At 45.8% G+C, this 23,136-nt stretch overlaps 1 protein-coding gene across 1 annotated transcript in view; it reads left to right on the top strand.

Annotated features, from left to right (window-relative positions):
* LOC147106682 (sperm-specific sodium:proton exchanger-like) overlaps positions 1–23,136 on the top strand; it is a 504,645-nt gene that overhangs the window by 158,756 nt on the left and 322,753 nt on the right. The window lies entirely within an intron of this gene.

Genomic DNA, 23,136 nt, shown 5'->3' with positions numbered 1-23,136 from the left:
ATGGTACTGCAGGCCTTCCTCCCCTTAATAAAGAGGAGGGGCCTAGCGCAGCGCGAACTGGGACCCAGCTGGGCCACCAGGGATCAGAGTGTCGGCAAAAGAGCCCTGCACTCAAGAGAAGTGCCGGGCTCACGGAGCGCAGCCGGCACCCCGTGTGGGGGGCTGCACAGGAGGCCGGGGACAGCAATGGGGGCAGGTGTTGGTAGGCGGCCAGCAACAAAAATGGCCGCCCGGCACCTCCCCTTTAATTTGCGCTGTCCCGGCCGCAGGTAGGCCCCCTTGACCCTGTCGGACATAGCGTCCGGCAGTAAGTCAGGGGGCGCTACCAAAGATTGCGGCCGGGGCGTGAGCGGGGCGCTGTGCACGGCGATGACATCATCGCCGGAGGCGCAGCGTCGCAGGGTGCTAACAGCTACTGCCACCGCTAACCTACCGCTGAATTTCGCAAGAGGCGTTAGTGGCGCCGCGCCCAGGCGCTAGCTGCTTTGCGCCCAGTTCGTGCCCTCTTAGGGCGCTAATGGGAGGTGCAAATCAAACGAATTTTCCCCCCAAATTCCTTTACAAACTTAGACATAAATTATATCTATATAATCGACACGTCATGCTTGTAAAAGATGTTATACCAGAGTGTTTAATGTCCGTGTGATAAATATTAGCAATCAACCGAAATAAGGACTTTGGTGCTAAATCACCAATCAACTATCAAATTGGCTAAACATGAATAAATTAAATGTAGTTCAATTCAGACAGTAAGTACCAATGAGAAATGGATTTGCAGGAGGAAATTGAGGAATCAAGTTGCTCATTTTTTTTGAATCATAGAATAGTACAGCACAGAAGGAGGCCATTCGGCCCATCAAGTCTGCGCCTGCTCTTTCAAAGAGCTATCCAGTTACTCCCACTGTCCTGTTCTTTCCCCACATCCCTGCAATTGTTTCACCTTCAAGTATTTATCCAATTCCCTTTTGAAGGCTACTATTGAATCTGTATCCACTACCCTTTGTATTCCAAATCCTATCCACTCATTGCGTAAAATGCTTTTCCTCATGCCGCTTCTGGTTCTTTTGTCAATCACCTTAAATCTGTGCCCTCTCTTTATCGACCCTTCAGCCACTGGAAACAGTTCTTCTTTATTTACTCTATCTAAACCCTTCATGATTCGGTCTTCACCCTTGAAGATGATGCTCAACTATTAGGATTAACAATGTTACTAACAGAACTGGTAATATTAACATAGATGATCACATTGTATTAGAAAGAATTAAGAACTTGAAAATAGATAGAGCAGCCGGGCCAGATGATATCCACCCGAGGGCTCTCGGGGAGATACGACATGTGCTGTGCCAGCCCCTAGCCTGTATTTTTAATAGCTCACTGCACTCTAGAATGGTTCCTATAGACTGGAAGGAGGCTAATTTAGTCCCCAGCTTTAAAAAAAGGTCACATGACAGACCTAGGTAATTATAGGCCCATTATTTAACATATATGTAATAGTTGAGATGCTTGAGGGAATTATTAGGGATGCAATATATGAATGCTTGGATAGAGAGGGACATATTAGGGACACCCAACATGGCTTCACAAAAAGGTTATGTCTTACAAATCTAATTTTATTTTTTGAAGAAGTTACAAAGTTGGTGGATGAGGGAAGTCCAGTAGACATTGTCTACTTAGACTTCCAAAAAGCTTTTGATAAGGTACCACACAAGAGGCATCTCTATAAGATTGAAGCCTCTGGTATTAGTGGTAATTGAGAACTGGCTGGCAGGACGTAGGCAAAAAGTAGTTATAGATGGATTTGGATCTGTTTGGAGCCCAGTTGTCAGTGGTATCCCGCATGGATCAGTGTTGGGACCGTTGCCCTTTACTATTTTTATTAATGATCTGGATGTAGGTGTTGGGGGCATGATCTGCAAATTTGCAGATTATACCAAGATCTGTGCAAGTATTAGGATTGTAGATGATGCTCGTCTGCTTCAGGCAGATCTTAATGTGTTGGGAGATTGGGCTCATGACTGTCAAATGATGTATAACTTAGCTAAGTGCAGTGTTATGCATGTGGGCAGGGCAAATGCTCAAGAAATATACATCCTTCAGGGAAAAGCATTAAAGAAGGTGGAGATAGAAAGAGCTTTGGGCATTCTAGTGCATACATCCTTAAAGGTACATGAGCAATGTCGTGAAGCGATAGCTAGAGCAAATAGGGTGTTGGGATTTATCCATGGGACAATTGAGTATAAGATGAGGCATACTATTTTGTCCTTGTACAAGACCGTAGTCAGGCCACACCTGGAATACTGTGTCCAGTTTTGGTCTCCTCACATGAGGACACAGAGAGGGTGATGAGGGCAATACAGTTGATGTGGTGTACATGGATTTCCAAAAGGCGTTTGACAAAATGCCACATAATAGGCTTGCCAGCAAAGTTGAAACCCATGAAATAAAAGGGACAGTGGCAGCATGGATACGAAATTGGCTAAGTGACAGGAAACAGTAGTGGTGAACGGTTGTTTTTCAGACTGGAGGAAGCTATACAGTGGTGTTCCCCTAGGGTCGGTTCTAGGAGCACTGCTTTTCTTGATATATATTAATGATTTGGATTTGGGTGTACAGGGCACTATTTCAAAATTTGCAGATGACATAAAGCTTGGAAGTATAGTGAACAGTGAGGAGGATAGTGATAGACTTCAAGGAGGACATAGACAGGCTGGTGGTATGGGTGGACATGTGACAGATGACATTTAACGCAGAAAAATGCAAAGTGATACATTTTGGTAGGAAAAAATGAGGAGAGGAAATATAAACTAAAGGGTACAATCCTAAAGGGGGTGCATGAACAGAGAGACCTGGGTATATATGCATAAATCATTGAAGGTGGCAGGGCAGGTTGAGAAAGCAGTTAAAAAAGTTTACGGGATCCTGGGCTTCATGAATAGAGGTATAGAGTACAAAAGCGTGGAAATTATGATGAAAGACTAGTTCGGCCTCAACTGGAGTATTGTGTCCAATTCTGGGCACCGCACTTCAGGAAGGATGTGAAGGCCTTAGAGAGGGTGCAGAAAAGATTTACGAGAATGATTCCAGGGATGAGGGACTTTAGTTACGTGGATAGACTGGAGAAGCTGGGGTTGTTCTCCTTAGAGCAGAGAAGAGGGAAAGGAGATTTGATAGAGGTTTTCAGTATCATCAGGGTTCTGGACAGAGTAGATAGAGAGAAACTGTTCCAATTGGCAGAAGGGTCGAGAACCAGAGGACACAGATTTAAGGTGATTGGCAAAAGAACCCAAAACGACATAAGAAAAACTTCTTTACGCAGCGAGTGGTTAGGCTCAAGAATGCAATACCTGAAAGGGTGGTGGAGGCTGACTCAATCGCAGCTTTCAAAAGGGAATTGGCTAAGTACCTGAAGGAAAAATTGCAGGGCTACGGGGAAAGCTGGGGAGTGGGACTAACTGAAGTGCTCTTGCAGAGAGTTGGCACGGGCTCGACGGGCCGAATGGCCTTCTTCCGTGCTGTAACCATTCTATGATTCTATGGAGAGGATGCAGAGGAGGGCCACTGGACTAATTCCCACTCTAAAGCATCTTGGTTATCAAGATAGGTTAAAAGAGTTGGGACTGTATACTTGCGTGAAGCGTAGACTTAAAGGTGATGTGATTGAGGTTTATATGGTAATGAAGGGAAAAGACTGTGTTCCAGTTGACAGTTTGTTTCAATTAAATAGGTTAGGGAGGACCAGGGGTCACAAATTTAAGTTGTATAAGGCTAGATCTAGGTTAGATGTCAGGAGGTAGTTCTTTCCCCAGAGAATTGTTGACCTCTGGGACAGGCTGCCGTCTCGTGCGGTGGATGCTGATTCGCTGAATTCCTTCAAGCGAGAGCTGGACTTGTTTCTGGCTGGGGCGGAGATCACCTCTTACAGAAGGTAGGTACTGCAGGGAATTCAGGACCAGAGTGATCTCCTGGATTAGTTTCGATTGCCTAGATGGGCCAGAGAGGAATTTCCCAGATTCCACCCCCGCCCCCGCCCCCCTGCCAAATTGGCCTGTTTATAAAAAATTTTAAAAAAATGTTTTGCCTCTCCCAGGAGAGTACATGATTTCGGGTAGGGTGGAGTGTATATATTGTGATACACAAGGTATCGCAATTGTGCAGGACAGGCTCCATGGACCAGAGGGTCTTTACCTGTCCATCATTTTTCGTATGTTCGTAAACACCTCTATCAAATCTCCTCTTACTCTTCTCTGCTCTGAGGTGAACAAACTCAGCTTCTCCAGTCTATCCCCGTAACTTTAATTACTCATCCCTGGAACCATTCTAGTAAATCTCTTCTATACCCTTTCCAAAGCCTTCATGTTCTTCCTGAAGTGTGGTGCTCAGAATTGGACACAATAGCCCAGCTATCAATCCTCAACTGATATATAGTAGAAAGCAACCTATCAAATTGCTCCAAAAATTTTATAAACTTGGCTTGAAGTGCTATCATGAACTTTTCCCCAGCTGAAAAGTTCTAACATGCAGTATATATAAGAATCCAAATTTTTTTTTTTTTTTTCTGTATAAAATGCTAATTCTTACTCATGGCTGCCTATATACTGTAGTGTAAATCCCTGGAAAACATTTTCTTGAAGAGGCTCACTCTTGTGTTGGGAGACTGGGCTCAATTTCGGGTACGGTTGGTTGGAGCTTCAATTATGGGCTGAGCTTTGTTGCCCATTTCTTTGGTAAATGCATTGGTTTCTCCCTTCTTTCTTTTTGGTCCAACCCACTATCTCTGCTACGTTCCAATGATCCAACCTATTCAAATCAAATCAAATTTTATTTGCCATATGTATTACTACAGTGGAATGTTTTTACTCCCCGATCACTTCCACAATAGGCTGTGGGAGCTCACAGAGACACGTCGCTATTCTACAGCGCCATGTTCAGTAAAAGTCAATTCAATTGCGTCCAATGGCAGTGGGAACGCGATGTCCATCAGCCGCTCCGTCTCCGCGGACTCCTCCTCCCTGTTGCTGGCTCCACAATATGGTGTCCTTCTTCTCACGCTCACCGTCTGGCCTCAGGTCTCCATGCCTGGCTCTCCCTCCTTCCCCTCGAACTGCTAGCTTCCCGCACTGTCGCCGGTTCAAATTTGCAACGGCCCGGGGCCTGCCTCTCACGCTCACGTCCTGCCTCCAACCGCCATGCCCGGCTCCCCTTCTCCTAGTCCGAAACAGAAATTCACGACGAGGAGCTGCCGGGCGACGTGCCGAAGCGGGTCTTCGTGGCTGCTGCTGCCGCTTCCCGCTGCTGCGCTGCCTCCACCCGACTCGCCGAACACATCGCTCCAGCATCGGGAGCGGGCGGCGGGGGGTGCGGGCCGTCTGAAGCGGGAGAGCGCTTAGCTCCGGACCGCCTCGGTCGCCATCTTGAATCGAATTATTCATGCACTCCCTATAGTAGCCATCCAGACCGCCCAACTGGAGTTGTTCTCGGCCCACTCCCAATTCATTCCCGCCTGAGTTTTCTTCAACAATTACTTTTTCATCAGCTGTTGTAGAGTTTAGCTGTTTACTTGCTGAGCTGTGGTTGTGTTAAGGAGATGAAGGGGTTAGCGTGGGCCAGGAATTACTCCAGGTAGGTTGGGGCAGGTGGAGTGGAGTGAGAAAATTTGTGAAGATTTCTCACCTAGCCCGAGTACTTCTCGATGTGGTTGCTTGCCTACCTGTCCCAAGTACTTAATAGCCCACCTGTTCGCTTAATTGGCCTGCTTGTTCGGATGCCTGACCTGAATGCTTGCCAGACTTCAATTTCCCTTGCTGACTCAAGCGTGTCTGTTCCCATCCAGCTTGATCGCTACTGACCTACCTATTTGCTCACCTGGTGGTGGGGGTTACAGTTGCATCTGTGGCCGTCCCACGTTCCATGCCCCCTTCATTTTAACTGATCTGTCTGTGGCTGCGCGGCAGATGCTCGCCCCCACTGCATTTTAATTCAAGTTAATGGATGCCCTGCCTGCTCACAGACCTGCCAGCAAAACTTAGTGGAATTGGTGGCTGAGAGCTCCTGAAGCAATATAAAAGGGGGCTCTCAGCTGTAGCTCACTTGATCACAAATTGTTTTGCTGTCTGGTTTGTCGAGTGTTTACAGCTTCCAGATTGCGACGTCTACACTTTTGTTGCCTGACAACCCTTTAGTCTGTACTTATTATAGGAGCCATTCTTGCTTCTTTCTTCTGGCTGGAGCAAACCTTGGAGCAGGAGGAGCAGTAGCAACAACCTCACTCACAAACCACCACAGGCACCACCTAGGACTCTTAGAAGGGGGCTATGCATAGGAGGCCATACCCCGCACACAGGCCAAGACTCACCTTCTTGGACCTAACTGAGGAGCAATGCAGGAGTGCTGCTGCAGGCAGGTTGTCACAGACCTCTGCAACATGACCTGCTGTCTGCTGGTACTGGGGGCACGCTATGTCAGTTGCCCTCAAAGTCACCACCGCCCTGAATATTTACACCATTGCCTCCTTTTAGTTTGCAACAGGTGACATCAGCTGCTTCTCTCAGTCTGCAGTTCACAGCTGCATTAAGCAGATGACCGAGGCCTTATTTGCCAAGGCCAGGCAGTAGATCTCCTTCCCCAATGGCCTCAGCTGTCAGTACGAGAGAGCTTGTGGATTTGCAGCAATGGTTGGCTTCCCTCTCTTGCAAGGTGTGATTGACTATACACATGTGGCTATTAGGGCATTGGAACATGAGCCAGCAACATTTGTTAACAGAAAGAATACCATTCTATCACTGTACAGTTCGTGACCGATCACAGGAACATTGTGCAGATCTGTGTAAGGTACCCAAGGAGCTGCTACAATACTTTTATTCTCAAACAATCTAACATCACCCACTGTTTGACCCTGGAGGGAGTATGACAGGATGGCTGTTGTGGGACAAGGGATACCCATGCAGGCCTGGCTAATGATACCCCTGCGCAACTCCATCATGTTCGAGTAGCACAGATACAATTGAAGCCAGGGCACAACCAGAATCCTTAAAGAGCAAATGATAGGACTACTCAAGCAGAGGTTGAGATGTCTGACCCGGTTAGGGGGTCTCACTGCAATATGCTCCATTTAGAGTGTCATAGTCTGCTGCATCTTGCACAACATTGCAGTGCAGAGAGGCCTGAATTTGGAGGAGGAAGAGCATCAGTAGCAGTAGTCATCATCGGATGAGGAAGACCTCGGGGAAGGAAAGGAAGCAGCAGAGGAAGGAGGACAATATCAGCGCCTTGCAGATAGAGATGTGAGGGATCAGCTCATAGCTCAGTGATTCTGCTGAGCTCCTCACACCATACTATCCAGGCTAGACTGGAGAGTGATGATGCCATGCCAGATGACATCACAAAGGCTGGATACGGACTCCTCCAGGCTCTCGGCCATAGTGATGAAACTTATTGGCATGCCTTCCAATAGCTCGTACAGCTGTCTGTGTGAGGCCAGCACTTTCCTCTCAGCTGGGGACTGGAATTCCTCAGATGAGGTCTCTCCTGTACTGTTTCTGCCGCTGGTTTCTGCTGCTGCCCATTGGTGCTGGGTATTTTTTCACATGCAGACCCCTCTAGCTTGTTAGCCCACCTGTAGTGCCAATGTCTGAGCTGGTGCCTAGGTGAGGTGGATTGCTTGACGCTGGACCGTCAGATGGATTGTCCTCCTCTGAGGTCTGTTCTTCCGCAGGCACCTTTTGGTTTTGAGAAGGTCCTAGAAGAAAGAGTGAAGTGTTACGATGTCAGAGAGAAGCTGCACATGATCGGGTAACAGTCTGGAGAATGCAGGTTGAGGTTTTTAAGCTTTCTGCATCTGTTGAATGAAGAAATACAAGTGATTATGTAGACATCCTGCTTCGGTACGCCACCAGCCTCTCCTGGTACTGATGCTCATGACCCTGCCTGGGCCAGTGATCTCTAGGGCTGTGCAAGTGTGAAATTGGAGACTCCTACACCTGTCCTGTTCACTCATTGGCATATGTCTTGTTCTGCAGAAAGAGAGGGCGAGAGTGAGTGTGTTTTGAGAAGGCGAGTTGCGATGTGTGCATATAGTGAATGTGTTGAGCTGTGAAGAAACAACAAGATGTAATGAGGATGGGAGGTGCTAAATGTAAAGGGAAGTATATGTGATGTGAAATGAGGAAGGACTGGTGGGCGTAGTTGGTGGTTGTGCAAGTAGTAGTATGTGAGAAGAGAATGGTGGTAGTGTGTGGTGTGAAGAGAGGTTAAAAAAAGAGGTGAGTGTATTTGGAATGAGCAAAAGAGGTGTTTTAATATGTCATTGCGATTGTTGAAAGATGTGATGGAGGGAAGGTAATAGTTGAGAATGGTGGTGGAGGGGTGAGCATTGTGTTGTCAGGTGATGTTAGGAGAGGTGAAGAGCAGTACTCGCCCTTGCTGCTGTTGTGAGGTCATTGAACCTCTTTCTATGCTGAACCCAGATCCTTGGGGTGATGTTGCTGGTACACACCCTCTCAGCCATGTCTGCCCAGGCCTTCTTGACAGTAGCCCTGGGGATGTTCCAGCAGCTGCTGGAGAACAGTACTTCCCTCCTGGCTGTCACTTCCTCTACTAGGAACTCCATGAAAGCAGAGTGGGGTGGGGGTGGAGGGGTGGTGTAACGGTATGGGGAAGGGCTTCGACTCATCAGTAAGTCTTCCAGAATTTTTGTATGAAAAATGCAGTTAGGAGATGGAGCGTTGCTTTAAGGGGTGCATCCCCGCTTTAAGTAGAGTCAGGGAAGGCGCTGGAAATTGCGTGGGTTACATGGACGGGCTGCACGATTCTGCAGGTGATCAGGATGGCAATCCGTCCTTCAAATGTTAATGAGGCTTAGGAGTTAAAATAGAGCGGACTCACGCCGACAATGTCATGAGGGCTTGCTGCGCACCCAATCCCCTGCAGGCTATGGAAAAGAAAATCGGGTGGAGTGTAAAATGGGTTGCAGACTTTCTATCACCTGTTTTATGCTACCGCCCAAGACAAATTTCTACTCTCTGTCTCCTACCTCCCAACCAATTACCGACCCATATCACAAGGTTACATCCATTCCATATGCCTTTATTTTTGCTAATCTCTTGTGTGAAACCTTAGAAAATGCTTTCTCACAGTCCATATAGACAACATCCGTAGACACTGCCATATACACCATGCTAGTGACCTCCTCAAAAAATTCAACTAGGTTAGTCAAAGATCACGTACCCTTCACAAACCCATGCTGAATCTCTTCAATCAGCTCATACTTGTTCAAATGCTTTGATTGCCAAGAGAGTTTCCAGCTTCCAGATCACTTCTCTCGGATATTCTTTGCCCTACTTACCTCAGGGCTAACCAGTACATCACCTTCCCCATTGATCCCAACAGTAAACAGGAGAGAGCTCATGGATTTGCAGCAGTGGCTGGCTTATTTCGCGTCCAGGGCATTATTGACTAAACCAGACTGTTCGCAACCTTGGTGTCATATTTGACCCTGAAATGAGCTGCCGACCACACATCTGCGCCATAACTAAGGCTGCCAATTTCCACCTCCGTAACATCGTCCTACTCCACCACTGTCTCAACTCATCTGGGACTGAAACCCTCATCCATGCCTTTGTTACCTCTAGACTTGACTATTCCAACACACCCCTGGCTGACCTCCCACGTTCTACCCTACATAAACTTGAGGTCATCCAAAACTTGGGATATTGGTCATTAGCAGGTGAAGGCAGCTTAAAGTTCTGAAGCTTGCTGAATATTTACTAAAGTAAATAATGGGTTACAAGTAATATGCAGACAGCATGATTAGATAAGGCACCAACCTCGCCTTCCCCGATGCTCATGGCTTTGCCCGGGCCACTAATGTCCAGGGCTTCCTGCTCTGTTTGGGTGAGGGGTAAGATGTTGGCTAGTCCTCCCCTGGTCTTGCTCCTTTCCCTGGCGTTATGTGTTGTCTTGTCCTGGAAACGCAGAGTGCAAGAGTTACTGAGTGGCTGTTGAAAAGATAAGTGGAGATGTATGGAGCTTTTGTATGTAGTGCATTTGCATATAGTACATATAGAGGTAGAGAAGAAGCAAGATGGAATTAATATTTGAAGATGATGTATGTAAAGCCAAGTGTGTGGAATGTGAAATGAAGAAGGAGACCTGGGAGCTGGGAGGACTTGCTGGTTTTACAAGTACTAGGATGTGTAAAGAGAATGATGTTAGTGTGCGGTTGAAGAGAACAGTGGAACAGGTGAGTATATTTCGAATGAGAAAGAGAGGTGCGGCAGTGTGCCCTTGTGATTGTATGCTGAAGGATGTGATAGAGGGGAGGGAATTATTGTGTGTGATGGAAGAGAGGTGAACGGCACATGTACTTTTGAGAGAGATGGACCGACAAAAAGATGTATTCACACTTGCTGCTCTTGTGAGGTCATTGAGCTTCTTCCTACACTGAACCTAGGTCCTGGGTGATGCTTCTGGCATTGATGCTCTCTGCCACATCTGTCCAGGCCTCACCTTGGGAATGCTCCTCCAGATGATGGGAAACAGTACCTTACTTCATGCCTTGACCTCCTCCACCAGGATCTTCAGGGAGGCATCAGAAAACCTGGGAGCAGCCCTCCTACTCATTTCTGGTAGATAGATTCTGTCCAGCATTGTTGCAACAAAAGCTCAAAGGAGGGAATGCAACTGTATTTTAAGAGGTGTATTCCCACTTTAAATATACCTTGGGCAGCCCACCAGCAATTGCTTAGAGAAAATGGGTGGGCTGCCCATTTATTGATGGGATCGGATAGGCATTCCGTCAATCATATTAAAATGAGGCCCAGAAGTTAAATTCACCCAGGCCTCTCACTGGCGATGTCACGAGGGCTTGCCACTCACCCCGCCTTCTGCCCACCTGATTCCCACCCTGCTATAAAATTGGGGCTTTCGTTGCAGGATGAGAAATACACTTTTTGTCCTTGAGCAATGCCAGAGGAGATGAACTGGTAGAAGAAATATCTTTTGGAATGAAACTTGTTTTAACTGAAAAAAAGTTAACCAAAAAATTGAAGTCTTGTCATCTCTGGGACAGCAACTATGGAATAATTAAGTTCAACATGATCTGGGATTTAGAAATACCAAAGACCAGGTGTAATTCCAAAAGAAATGAGAGAACAACTTTAGCAAATTAACTAGATAAGGCTGTTCAACAACACTTCCATAGAAAATAACTTGAACACCTTTAAAAGCATATTATATAATGTTAAGCATGCAGGACAAATACATACCGAAAACCAGCACGTTTAGACCAAGTAGGCATGACCCTAAATGGATTAATAAACAAATCAAAAGCGAAATGAGATAAAATTACTACAAATCCTGCAGGGAGAACATAAGAAATAAGAGCAAGAGTAGGCCATATGGCCCCTCGAGCCTGATCCGCCATTCAATAAGATCATGGCTGATCATCGACCTCAACTCCACTTTCCCGCTCGATGTCCATATCCCTTGATTCCCCATGAGTCCAAAAATCTCTCTCTCTCAGCCTTGAATGTACTCAAAGACTCAGCATCCACGGTCCTCTGGGGCAGAGAATTCCAAAGATTCACAACCCTCTGAGTGAAGAAATTCTTCCTCATCTCGATCTTAAATGGCCTTATCCTGAGACTATGCCCCCTAGTTCTAGACACTCCAGCCAGGGAAAACAACCTCTCAGCATCTGCCCTGTCATCCCCTTCAGAATCTTATATGTTTCAATGAGATCACCTCTCATTCTTCTAAATTCCAGAGAGTATAGGCCCATTCTACACAATCTCTCATCATAAGACAGCCCTCTCATCCCAGGAATCAATCTAGTGAACCTTTGTTGCACCGCCTCCAAGGCAAGTATATCCTTCCTTAGATAAGGAGACCAAAACTGTGCACAGTACTCCAGGTGTGGTCTCACCAAGGCCCTGTACAATTGTAGCAAGACTTCCTTACTCTTATACTCCAACCCCCTTGCAATAAAGGCCAACATGCCATTTGCCTTCCTTATTGCTTGCTGTACCTGCATGCTAGCTATTTCTGTGTTTCTTGCACGAAGACACCCAAATCTCTCTGAACACCAACATTTAAAAGTTGCTCACCATTTAAAAAATATTCTGTTTTTCTATTCTTCCTACCAAAGTGAATAACCTCACATTTCCCTACATTATACTCCATCTGCCACTTACTGCCCACTCACTTAGTCTATCTATTATCCCTTTGCAGACTCTTTGTGTCCTCACAGCTTACTGTCCCACCTAGCTTTGTATCGTCAGCAAACTTGGATACATTACACTCTAAGACATTAATATAGATTGTAAACAGCTGAGGCCCCAACACTGATCCTTATGGCACCCCACTAGTTGTAGCCTGCCAACCTGAAAAAGACCTGTTTATCCCTACTCTCTGTTTTCTGTCCGTTAACCGATCCTCTATCCACGCCCCCAACCCCATGAACCCTGATTTTGTGTAATAACCTTTTATGTGGCACCTTATCGAATGCTTTTTGGAATTGGGTAGGAGATTACTGGTATGAATTAAGAACATTCAGACTCATATTAAAAGAGTGATCAGCGGTGCAAAGATAGACCTAGAAAAAATATAGTTGCAGATGCAAAATATAACAATTTTTTTTGCAGTATTTAAACAGTAAGAGTGCAGTCAGAGAAGAGATAATAAAGCATGAAAGATGCAAATGGACTTGAAACAGAGGATAAGCACAGGTTAACAAACGTTCTGAATGACTATTTCTTCTGAGTATTCACAAGAAAAGACATGAGCAATGTGACTACCCCCCTGCCCCAAAACAAAGATATCCCTGAATTAATGCCTCAATATAACAGAATTACAAATCTTGACAGGCTAAAAGGGTCCAAAAACAGTAAATCCACAGGAATGGTTGATATTTATTCCAGAGTGATCAAGAAGACGAGGGATGAGATTTGTGAGGCATTGACGATCATTATGAGGGAGTCATTGGACACTGGGGAGGTACCAGTAGATTAGAAACAGACTACTGTGGTGCCCACATTCAAAAAGGATGACAATTTGAACTCGGGCAACTAGAGACCAGTAGTCTTATTTCAATCCTGAATAAACTAATATAATGAATTATCAGGTGTAAATTTGAAAATTATGTGTAAAATAATAACAACAGCAGTCAACATGGATCTAGAAGGGAATAATCATCCCTAACCAATATTCTTGACATCTTTGAGGAAGTGACATCCAAAGTGGACTCTGGTAAGCCCTACAGCGTGTTGTACCTAGACTTCCAGAAGGCATTCCACACAAAAGGATATTAATTAAACACAAAGCTGCGGAGATTCAGGATAAATCTTGGGTATGAATAAGAAATTGGCTGAAGGATAGAAAGCAACAGATACTTGTTAGGGGTGTTACAGTGGAGTTAGGGGGGAAGTACTGAGTGAGGGATCAATGTTGGGACTGTTTCTAATTTACATTAATAATTTGAACTCTGATCAACAGGATCATAGAAACTTGCATCACAGAATTGCACACAGATTTATGAAAGGGAAATCATGTTTGACAAATCTGTTAGAGTTTTTTGAGGTTGTAACTAGCAGAACAGATAAGGGGGAACCAGTGGATGTGGTGTATTTGGATTTTCAGAAGGCATTCGATAAGGTGCCACACAAGAGGTTATGAAACAAAATTAGGGCTCATGGTATTGGGGGTAATATACTAGCATGGATTGCGGATTGGTTAACAGACAGAAAACAGAGAGTAGGAATAAACGGGTCATTTTTCGCTTGGCAGGGTGTAACTAGTGGAGTGCCACAAGGATTAGTGCTTGGGCCTCAGCTATTCACAATCTACGTCAGTGATTTGGATGAGGGGACCAAATGTAATATATCCAGGTTTGCTGATGATACAAAGCTGGGTGGGAATGTAAGTTGTGAGGAGGATGCAAGGAGGCTTCAAGGGGATATAGACAGGCTAAGTGAGTGGGCAAGAACATGGCTTAGTGTTCAGTGGACTTAATGAACTTGTGAATGTGGAACTGAGGCACAGACTATGCAACATCTCCTGCAATGCCCATCGTTAGAGGAACCCTGCACTGTTGCAGATCTTGCTGAATCCAACAACAAGGCGCAAAAATGTGTCCAGTTCTGGCTGGGCTATGTATAGACTGTCCATGGACACGATAAGAAGAAGAAGAATGCTTAACATGTCCAACCTACGCAGAGCAGTAATTTACAAAGCTAATTGAATAATGAACTATATTGCTAAAGCAATGGAATATAACTTCAAGGAAGTCATGGTCAAACTGTACAGTGCTCTGGTCAGACCGTATCTTGAGTATTATGTCCAGTTGTGATCACCAAGACATCTGGGAAGTATTGTAGTCCAATGGTGATGCAAAGAAAATCTACAAAGATGATCCCCAAGACTGGATAAACTTTGGCTTTATAGCCTTTAAGTTTGTAAAAGGCAAATTTAGAAAAGATATCAGGAAGGTTTCCATTTACACAAAGGCTATAGATGTGACTCCAGGATGGTATGTTGCCTCCCTGGTGCCAGGGTCAAGGATGTCACTGAGCAGCTGCAGGACACTCTGAGGGGGGAGGGTGAACAGCCAGAGGTCGTTTTTCCATGTCGGTACCAACGACATAGGCAGAAAAAGGGATGAGGTCCTGCAGGCAGAGTTTAGGGAGTTAGGAGAGAGATTAAAAAGCAGGACCTCAAAGGTAGTAATCTCCAGATTACTCCCGGTGCCACGTGCTAGTGAGTACAGGAATAGGAGGATAGAACAGATGAATGCGTGGCTGGAGAGGTGGTACAAGAGGGAGGGATTTAGATTTCTGAGGCATTGGAACCGTTTCTGGGGAAGATGGGACCTGTACAAGCCGGACGGGTTACACCTCAACAGAGCCGGGACCAATATTCTCGCGAGGAGGTTTGTTCGTGCTGTTGGGGAGGGTTTAAACTAGCTTGGCAGGAGGATGGGCACCAGCATATAGGAGTAGAAAAGAGGAATAAGGTGCATAGAAGAGTGAGTGTGTTGGATAATACTATAGAAGATAGTACTAGAGGTGGTGGTAGTACCATATTAGATAGGAGCAGACTAAGAAAAATTCAAAAATGGGTTTAGAATGCATGTACGTAAACGCACAAAGTGTGGTGAATAAGGTTGGTGAGCTACAAGCACAATTAGCTGTGGCAATATGATGTTGTGGCAATAACGGAAATGTGGCTTAAAAACGGTGAGGACTGGGCACTTAATATTCAAGGGAACAAGGTGTTCAAAAAAGATAGGGAAGGAAAAAAGGGAGGTGGGGTGGCAGTGCTGATTAAGGAAGACGTAGTTTTGGAAAGGGAGGATGTTCTTGAGGGGACAAGGACAGAATCCATTTGGTTAGAGTTGAGGAGCAAAAAGGGTATGATCACACTATTGGGGGTATTCTATAGGCCTCCAAATAGTGAGAGGGAGGTAGAGGAGCAAATCTGCAGAGAAATCGCAGAGATATGCAAGAGCTATAGAGTGGTGATATTGGGGGACTTTACCCAAATATCAGTTGGGATAATGCTAGGGCAAAGGGAAAGGAGGGGGAGGCTCCAATCACCTCCGGGGGGATAAAAGCCAAGTTTGCAGCAGGAGGTGATAATTAGCGCCAGGCGCTAATCTTTGCGCCCGGCCGATAATTGCGCCCCGAATGGGGCGATACTGAATTTCTCCCCCATGGGATCTTGGGCTTCATAAATAGAGGTATTGAGTACAAAAGTAGAGAAGTTATGCTGAACCTTTATAAAGCGCTGGTTAGGCCACAACTGGAGTATTGCATCCAGTTCTGGTCACCACACTTTAGGAAGGATGCGAAGGCCCTTGAGAGGGTGCAGAGGAGATTTACCAGAATGGTTCCGGGGATGGGGGATCTTACCTACAAGGACAGGTTGGAGAAGCTGGATTTGTTTTCATTAGAGTAAAGGAGGTTGAGGGGTGATTTGATAGAGGTGTACAAGATTATGACGGGTTTGGATAGGCTAGACGGGGAATGGCTGTTCCCACTATTTGATGGTACAAGGACTAGGGGACACATTTAAGGTTTTGGGCAAGAGATACAGGGGGGACGTGAGGAAAAACATTTTTACGCAGTGAGTGGTGACCTGGAATTCGCTGCCGACGGAAGTGGTGGAAGCGGAGAAACTCAATGTTTTCAAGGGGAGACTGGATAGGCACTTGAGGGAAATAAACGTGCAGGGCTATGGGGATAGAGCGGGGGAATGGGACTGACTGAATTGCTCTACAGAGAGCTGGCACGGACTCAATGGGCCGAATGGCCTCCTTCTGTGCCGTTATGACTCTATGACTATGACAAAGGGTGATGGAATGGCCTCTCAGATAATGGGGCTAAAGGCCCTGGAATCATTTAAGAACCAATTAGATGCTGCGGGGCGGGATGTGGGGGGAGGGGCGACCTTAGAGTTTTTCTGGGTGGGTGAGCTAAGATGGGCTAAATCTCTTCTCCATCTATAATTATTTTGTGATCATGTGAAGCACCTTTGTTCATCCTCCACACAATAACAAATCCCTTCCATTTTGGGGAGATAGAGGAACAGATATGTAGGCAAATCTCAGAGAAGTGTAGAAATAAAGGGTAATAATAGTAGGGGATTTCAACTTCCCCAATATTAACTGGGATAGTCAGAGTGTGAAAGGCTTAGAGGGTACGGAATTCTTAAAGTGCATCCAGGAGAGCTTTTTGAGCCCGCATGTAGAAAGTCCTACAAGAGAGGGGGCGGTAATGGACCTAATTCTAGGGAATGTAGCCGGGCAAGTGGTAGAAGTGTCAGTAGGAGAGCATTTTGGTGACAGTGACCATAATTCAGTGAGATAGTCATGGAAAAGGACAAAAATGGACCGGAAATAAAGGGTCTAAATTGGGGGAAGGCCGATTTTAATATAAGGCAGGATCTGGCCAAAGTGGACTGGGATCAGCTACTTGTAGGAAAATCCACATCAGAGCAATGGGAGTCTTTCAGAAAGGAAATAGAGAGAGTACAACGCCAACATGTTCCTGTAAAGGTCAAGGGAGGGACCAACAAACCCAGGGAACCCTGGATGTCAAGGGATATACAAGAATGGATTAGGAAAAAAAGGGAGGCTTTTGGCAGATACAAAGGACTAAAAACAGTGGAAGTCCTAGAGGAGTATAGAAAGTGCAGGGGGGTACTTAAAAAAGAAATTAGGAGAGCGAAGAAGGGGCATGAAAATATACTGGCGGGCAAAATAAAGGAAAATCCCAAGGTGTTTTATAAGTATATTAAGGGCAAGAGGATAACCAGGGAAAGAATCGGGCCCATTAGGGACCAAAGTGGCAATCTGTGTGTAGAGCCGGAAGATGTAGGTGAGGTTTTAAATGAATATTTTGCATCTGTGTTCACTATGGAGAAGGACGATGTAGGCATAGAAATCAGGCAGGGCGATTGTGATATACTTGAACAAATTAGTATTGAGAGGGAGGAGATACTAGTGGTCTTAGCGGGCTTAAAAGTAGATAAATCCCCAGGCCCTGATGAGATGTATCCCAGGCTGCCGTGTGAGGCAAGGGAGGAGATTGCAGGGGCTCTGACACAAATTTTCAGAACCTCTCTGGCCACAGGGGAGGTGCCAGAGGACTGGAGGACAGCTAACGTAGTACCATTATTCAAGAAGGGTAGTAGGAATAAACCAGGGAATTACAGGCCAGTGAGCCTAACATCAGTGGTAGGGAAATTATTGGAAAAATTCTGAGGGACAGAATTAGTCTCCACTTGGAGAGGCAAGGATTAATCAAGGATAGTCAGCATGGCTTTGTCAGGGGGAGATCATGTCTAACAATTTGATTGAATTTTTTGAGGGGGTGACTAGGTGTGTGGATGAGGGTAGTGCAGTTGATGTAGTCTACATGGACTTCAGTAAGGCTTTTGACAAAGTTCCACATGGGAGACTGGTCAAGAAGGTAAGAGCCCATGGGATCCAGGGCAATTTGGCACATTGGATCCAAAATTGGCTTAGTGGCAGGAGGCAGAGGGTGATGGTCAACGGTTGTTTTTGTGACTGGAAGCCTGTGTCCAGTGGCGTGCCGCAGGGATTGGTGCTGGGTCCTTTGCTGTTTGTAGTGTATATTAATGATTTAGATATGAAGGTAGAAGGTATGATCAGTAAGTTCGCAGGTGACACGAAAATTGGTGGAGTGATAAATAGTGAGGAGGAAAGCCTCAGTCTTGTAGGGGGTTTGCACAGGCGTGTTTGGTCAGTCAGCTTTGCCTCTGACTACCTTCTTTGAGCGGTTCGAATCGCTCGGCCCCTGGGTTCTGGACACCGGACTTAGATACAGGTAGCGATACAGAAAATCGAGTAGACAAGTGGTTTGGTGTAAAAGAACCAAGATTTTATTGAACTGAAAAATTATAACGATCTTACACGAGAAAATTACTGGTACAGCACACTACAGACATAAGATGCTTATACTTAAAGGGAATGGGGAACACACGGCACAATTGAGGGAAAACAACTATATTAGCAATCCCCTTAATTCCCACCCCCTATACCTAACTAGATTAGACTATGAGGGGCCAGAACTTCATGCTCACCAATCCAAGAACTTGTTACGTTTAAAAAAAAAACAGTTGAAGGTTTTGGGTTCACTCCTTGTGCACTCTGTGGCCTGCCAACGTCACGTGGTTCCAGCGCGCTGCAAGGGTGCCGTCCAGGTAAAATACCCCAATATTAAAGTCTCTGCCTGGGTATTTTACCTCGCAGGACGGGCTCTTCTTCAGTTGATGTTCTTCCTTGGTTGATCCTGTTGGGTTGAATGAGCTGGACTGAGGGCCCGTTTATTCGAAGCCGCATGCAGTCTTCTTCATACAACCCGTCCTGGTTGTAATCTGGCAGCGAGTTGAGAGGCAGGAGGGAAGAGGCAAGAGAGCGAGTGGCTTCCTGATGGGCCCATAGTTATACCCCCATCGGGAGCCCTTATCTGCGCGGCAAATCAGTTCAGTCCTTTGTCTGATTTGGGTGAGCTCGTTTAAATGTTTAACAACGTTTATAAAAATGACCTGTAGAGTGATGGTCGTTATGTCTAAAGTAGCCTCGAAACCCTGGCCGTTGTTAAAGACAAGTTGTGAATTGCTCCCATTCAGGCTTAATGTCTCTGGTGAGCGGTTCCCGATTTAAAATGCAGAAAGCTTAATGGCTTGATGGAGCCCATTCCAACTTAATGACTGGAATGTACAGTCTTTTGTTCATTTTATCAGTCCTTACAAAGTCTTTGATTAGTTTAAAACTTGAACTCCTTGACCTGCTTGTTTTGCAGAACCTTTGTTTTAAAATCCCATTTGGCCTGGTCACGAGGTTTACCGCAGCCATTTTGGGTACCCTGGTTTTAAAATCAAGTCCATCCAGGGTCCTTTTTGATTAATAACTGGGGAATGTTGGAATTTTGAGAACCTTACAGTCTACAGGATGATATAGACAGGTTGGTTAGATGGGCGTTTAACCCTGAAAAGTGTGAGGTGATGCATTTTGGGAGGACTAACAAGGCAAGGGAATACACAATGAATGGTAGGACCCTAGGAAGGACAGAGGATCAGAGGGACCTTGGTGTGCATGTACATAGATCCCTGAAGGCAGCAGGACAGGTAGATAAGTGGTTAAAAAGGCATATGGGATACTTGCCTTCATTAGCTGAGCCATAGAATATAAGAGCAGGGAGGTTATGATGGAGCTGTACAAAATGCTAGTTAGGTCATAGCTGGAATACTGAGTGCAGTTCAGGTCACCACACTATAGGAGGGATGTGATTGCATTGGAGAGGGTGCAGAGGAGATTCACCAGGATGTTACCTGGGCTGGAGCACTTCAGCTATGAAGAGAGACTGGACAGGCTGGGGTTGTTTTCCTTAGAGCAGAGAAGGCTGAGGGGGGGACCTGATTAAGGTGTACAAAATTATGAGGGGCATAGATAAGGTAGATAGAAAAAACTTTTCCCATTAGTAGAGGGGTCAATAACCAGGGGGCATAGTTTCAAGGTAAGGGGCAGGAGGTTTAGAGGGGATTTGAGGAAAAACTTTTTCACCCAGAGGGTGGTTGGAATCTGGAATTCACTGCCTGAAAAGGGTGGTAGAGGCAGGAACCCTCATAATAGTCAAGAAGTATTTATATGAGCACTTGAAACGCCATAGCATACAAGGCAACGGACCAAGTGCTGGAAAATGGGATTAGAATAGAAAGGGCTTGATGGCCGGTGCGGACACGATGGGCCGAAGGGCCTCTTTCTGTGCTGTATAACTCTATGACTCTAGGGGGAAATCACTTCAAGGTGGGGGCGATATTGTCCCTTTTAAGAAAAATAACACATAAGTAATCAGATAGTTCATATCTCATTTTGAGGCAGTCTCTAAGTTTGTTTCCTTCCGTTATTGGCAATAGACATTTCTTGTGTTTTTCCACAACATATAAAAGTGTTTGCATTTAACTGGTGTTTATTCTGATTTTCCCAAACAGTCTTACAAAATATTACAAAGTATTTACAGCATAGCAACAAGCTATTTGGCCCAACAGGTCCATGCCAGTGCTTGTGCCGCACACGAGCCTCCCCCCCCCTTCTTCATCTAACTCCATCTACATATCCTTCTATTCCTTTCTCCCTCATGTGCTTACCTGGCTTCCCTTTAAATGCATCTATGCTAAATTGCCTCAACTACTCCTTGTGGTAGCGAGTTCCACATTCTAACCATTCTCTGGGTAAAGAAGTTTCTCCTGAATTCCTATTGGATTTATTAGTGACCATCTCATATTTATGGCCCCTAGTTCTGGTCTTGCTCGCAAGTGGAAAGATCTTCTCTACATCTACCCTATCAAACCTTTTCATAATCTTAAAGACTTTTATTGGGTCACTCTTCATTCTTCTCTTTTCTGGAGAAAAGAGCCCCAGCCTGTTCAATCTTTCCTGATAGGTACAACCTCTCAGTTCTGGTATTATCCTAGCAAAATTTTTTTACACCTTCTCCAGTGCCTCTATGTCCTTTTTATAATATGAGGACCAGACTGTTCACAGTACTCCAATTGTGATCTAATCAAGGCTCTATACAAGTTTAACATAACTTCTCTGCTTTTCAATTCTGTCCCTCTAGACATGAACCCCAGTGCTTTGTTACTTTTTTATGCCTTTATTAACCTGTGTCACTACTTTTAGTGATTTGTGTATCTGTACCCCTAGATTCCTCTGCTCCTCTACCGCATTTAGACACCTAGGCCGCGAATTTAATTGAAGAGGCGGGATGGGGGGGGACGGGGACAGCTGGTTTCCAAGTTCCGGTCCCGCTCCCAGCTGCCTCCACTCTGCAGTCGTGATTTTACCTTGATTGGTCTTGTTAAGCCCGGACAATTAACAGGAAGTGGGTCTGATGACGTCATTTGATGACGCGTCATCAGCCGGTTTCCTTAAAGGGACCACGTCCACATGGAGTTTGACAGATGTTCTGACAGTGTTTGACAGCATTGAGGTGCTGCAAACACTGACAATCACTGCACAAAGGTGAATGCTTGCACCCAGGCTCGCCAATGACTCCCACCATATGCTTATGGAGGGAGTCACAGCAGGCAGGGAGGTTCTCTTCTCTTCCAAGGGCAGAATAGACCTCCCCAGGACACCAACTTACCTTGCACCTCCACCCAACCCCCTCCATCTACTTTATCACTTCCCCATCTCACTAGCCACCCCTCACACTCACCCTCATCCTACTGCAAGCATACCAACTAACAACACACAAGAGTAGGCACTTGAGCAGTTTAGCCAATGTCCACGTGAAGTTTCTGGTAATGTGTTGTCATACAGTGAAATCTCTTTTTCAAAAACTGACCCTTATTGGACAGATCTGAGCGTACCTTGAGAAGTGTCTTACTGAGTTCCAGTGATTGTTCAGTCACAACTGCTCCCCCCCCCCCCCCCCCCGCCGCCCACCGCTGTAGTGATGGTTTGGACATTAAAGGGATGCTTCACGGGGATGGTGTCATCCTGGCGCATCATGTGGCAGCCAGGGTTTACAGCATCAAGTGAAGAAAATCTGACCATGGTGATGCCATCGCTGGCCTCCCGGTTAGCAATTTTGTCTGAGGCTAATGTCCTGTGTCCAGTGCAGCATCAGGTGATGACGGAGAAGGTTGGTGATGATGTTGGTGTTGGGGCTGATCGTGGAAGGATTCGGAGGACCAAGGTCTGATTGTTTCATTGGCTCAGATGTTTCTAGAATAGATGGCAGCTGCAGGTGAGATGACAGAAGCGATCTGTCACTGGTGAGAGAGGTTATCCCAATGAGATGGCACTGGACATACAGTTGGATCTAAAAACCTGTAAGTTAAAGAAATCTCTATATGTATTAAAAATGCAGTAACCAATATTTTCTGTGCTCTGAAACTCACCATCTGCAACGTGGCATCCTTGACCCCACTTCTGCAGCTGGCTGCCACATGATGCGCCAGGTTGACACCATCCCCGTGAAGCATCCCTTTAATGTCCAAACCATTCCATGCACATTCATCACTACAGCAGTGGGGGGGAGCAGTTGTGACTGAACAATCACTGGAACTCAGTAAGACACTTCTCAAGGTACGCTCAGATCTGTCCAATAAGGGTCAGTTTTTGAAAAAGAGATTTCACTGTATGACAACACATTACCAGAAACTTCACGTGGACATTGGCTAAACCTCTCAAGTGCCTACTCTTGTGTGTTGTTAGTTGGTATGCTTGCAGTAGGATGAGGGTGAGTGTGAGGGGTGGCTAGTGAGATGGGGAAGTGATAAAGTAGATGGAGAGGGTTGGGTGGAGGTGCAAGGTAAGTTGGTGTCCTGGGGAGGTCTCTTCTGCCCTTGGAAGGGAAGAGAACCTCCCTGCCTGGTGTCAGCTTTTCACAAACATCAGAGCAGACTCAAAACACGCCAGGTTGAGCTGGCGTGTTTCCAGAACAGCGGGTAACCAGTGGAGTAGAAGGTAAAATTGCACGTAAGCCTCAAAATACTCTTAAATTGGCTCTTAACAAGCCATTTAAGTAGCTGAATTGTCTCCTTCACTGCTTGGTGTCGGGTCAGTTCTGCGCTGACAGACCTGACACCTGGGAGACTCGCATGGAGGCA

This window comes from Somniosus microcephalus, chromosome 15 (genome assembly GCF_052327205.1).
Source record: "Somniosus microcephalus isolate GS21.2 chromosome 15, FLI_Smic_1.0, whole genome shotgun sequence".
Lineage (NCBI taxonomy): Eukaryota > Metazoa > Chordata > Chondrichthyes > Squaliformes > Somniosidae > Somniosus > Somniosus microcephalus.
Note: the sequence above shows the minus strand (reverse complement) of the source record. Positions and strands in the feature narration are given on the sequence as shown.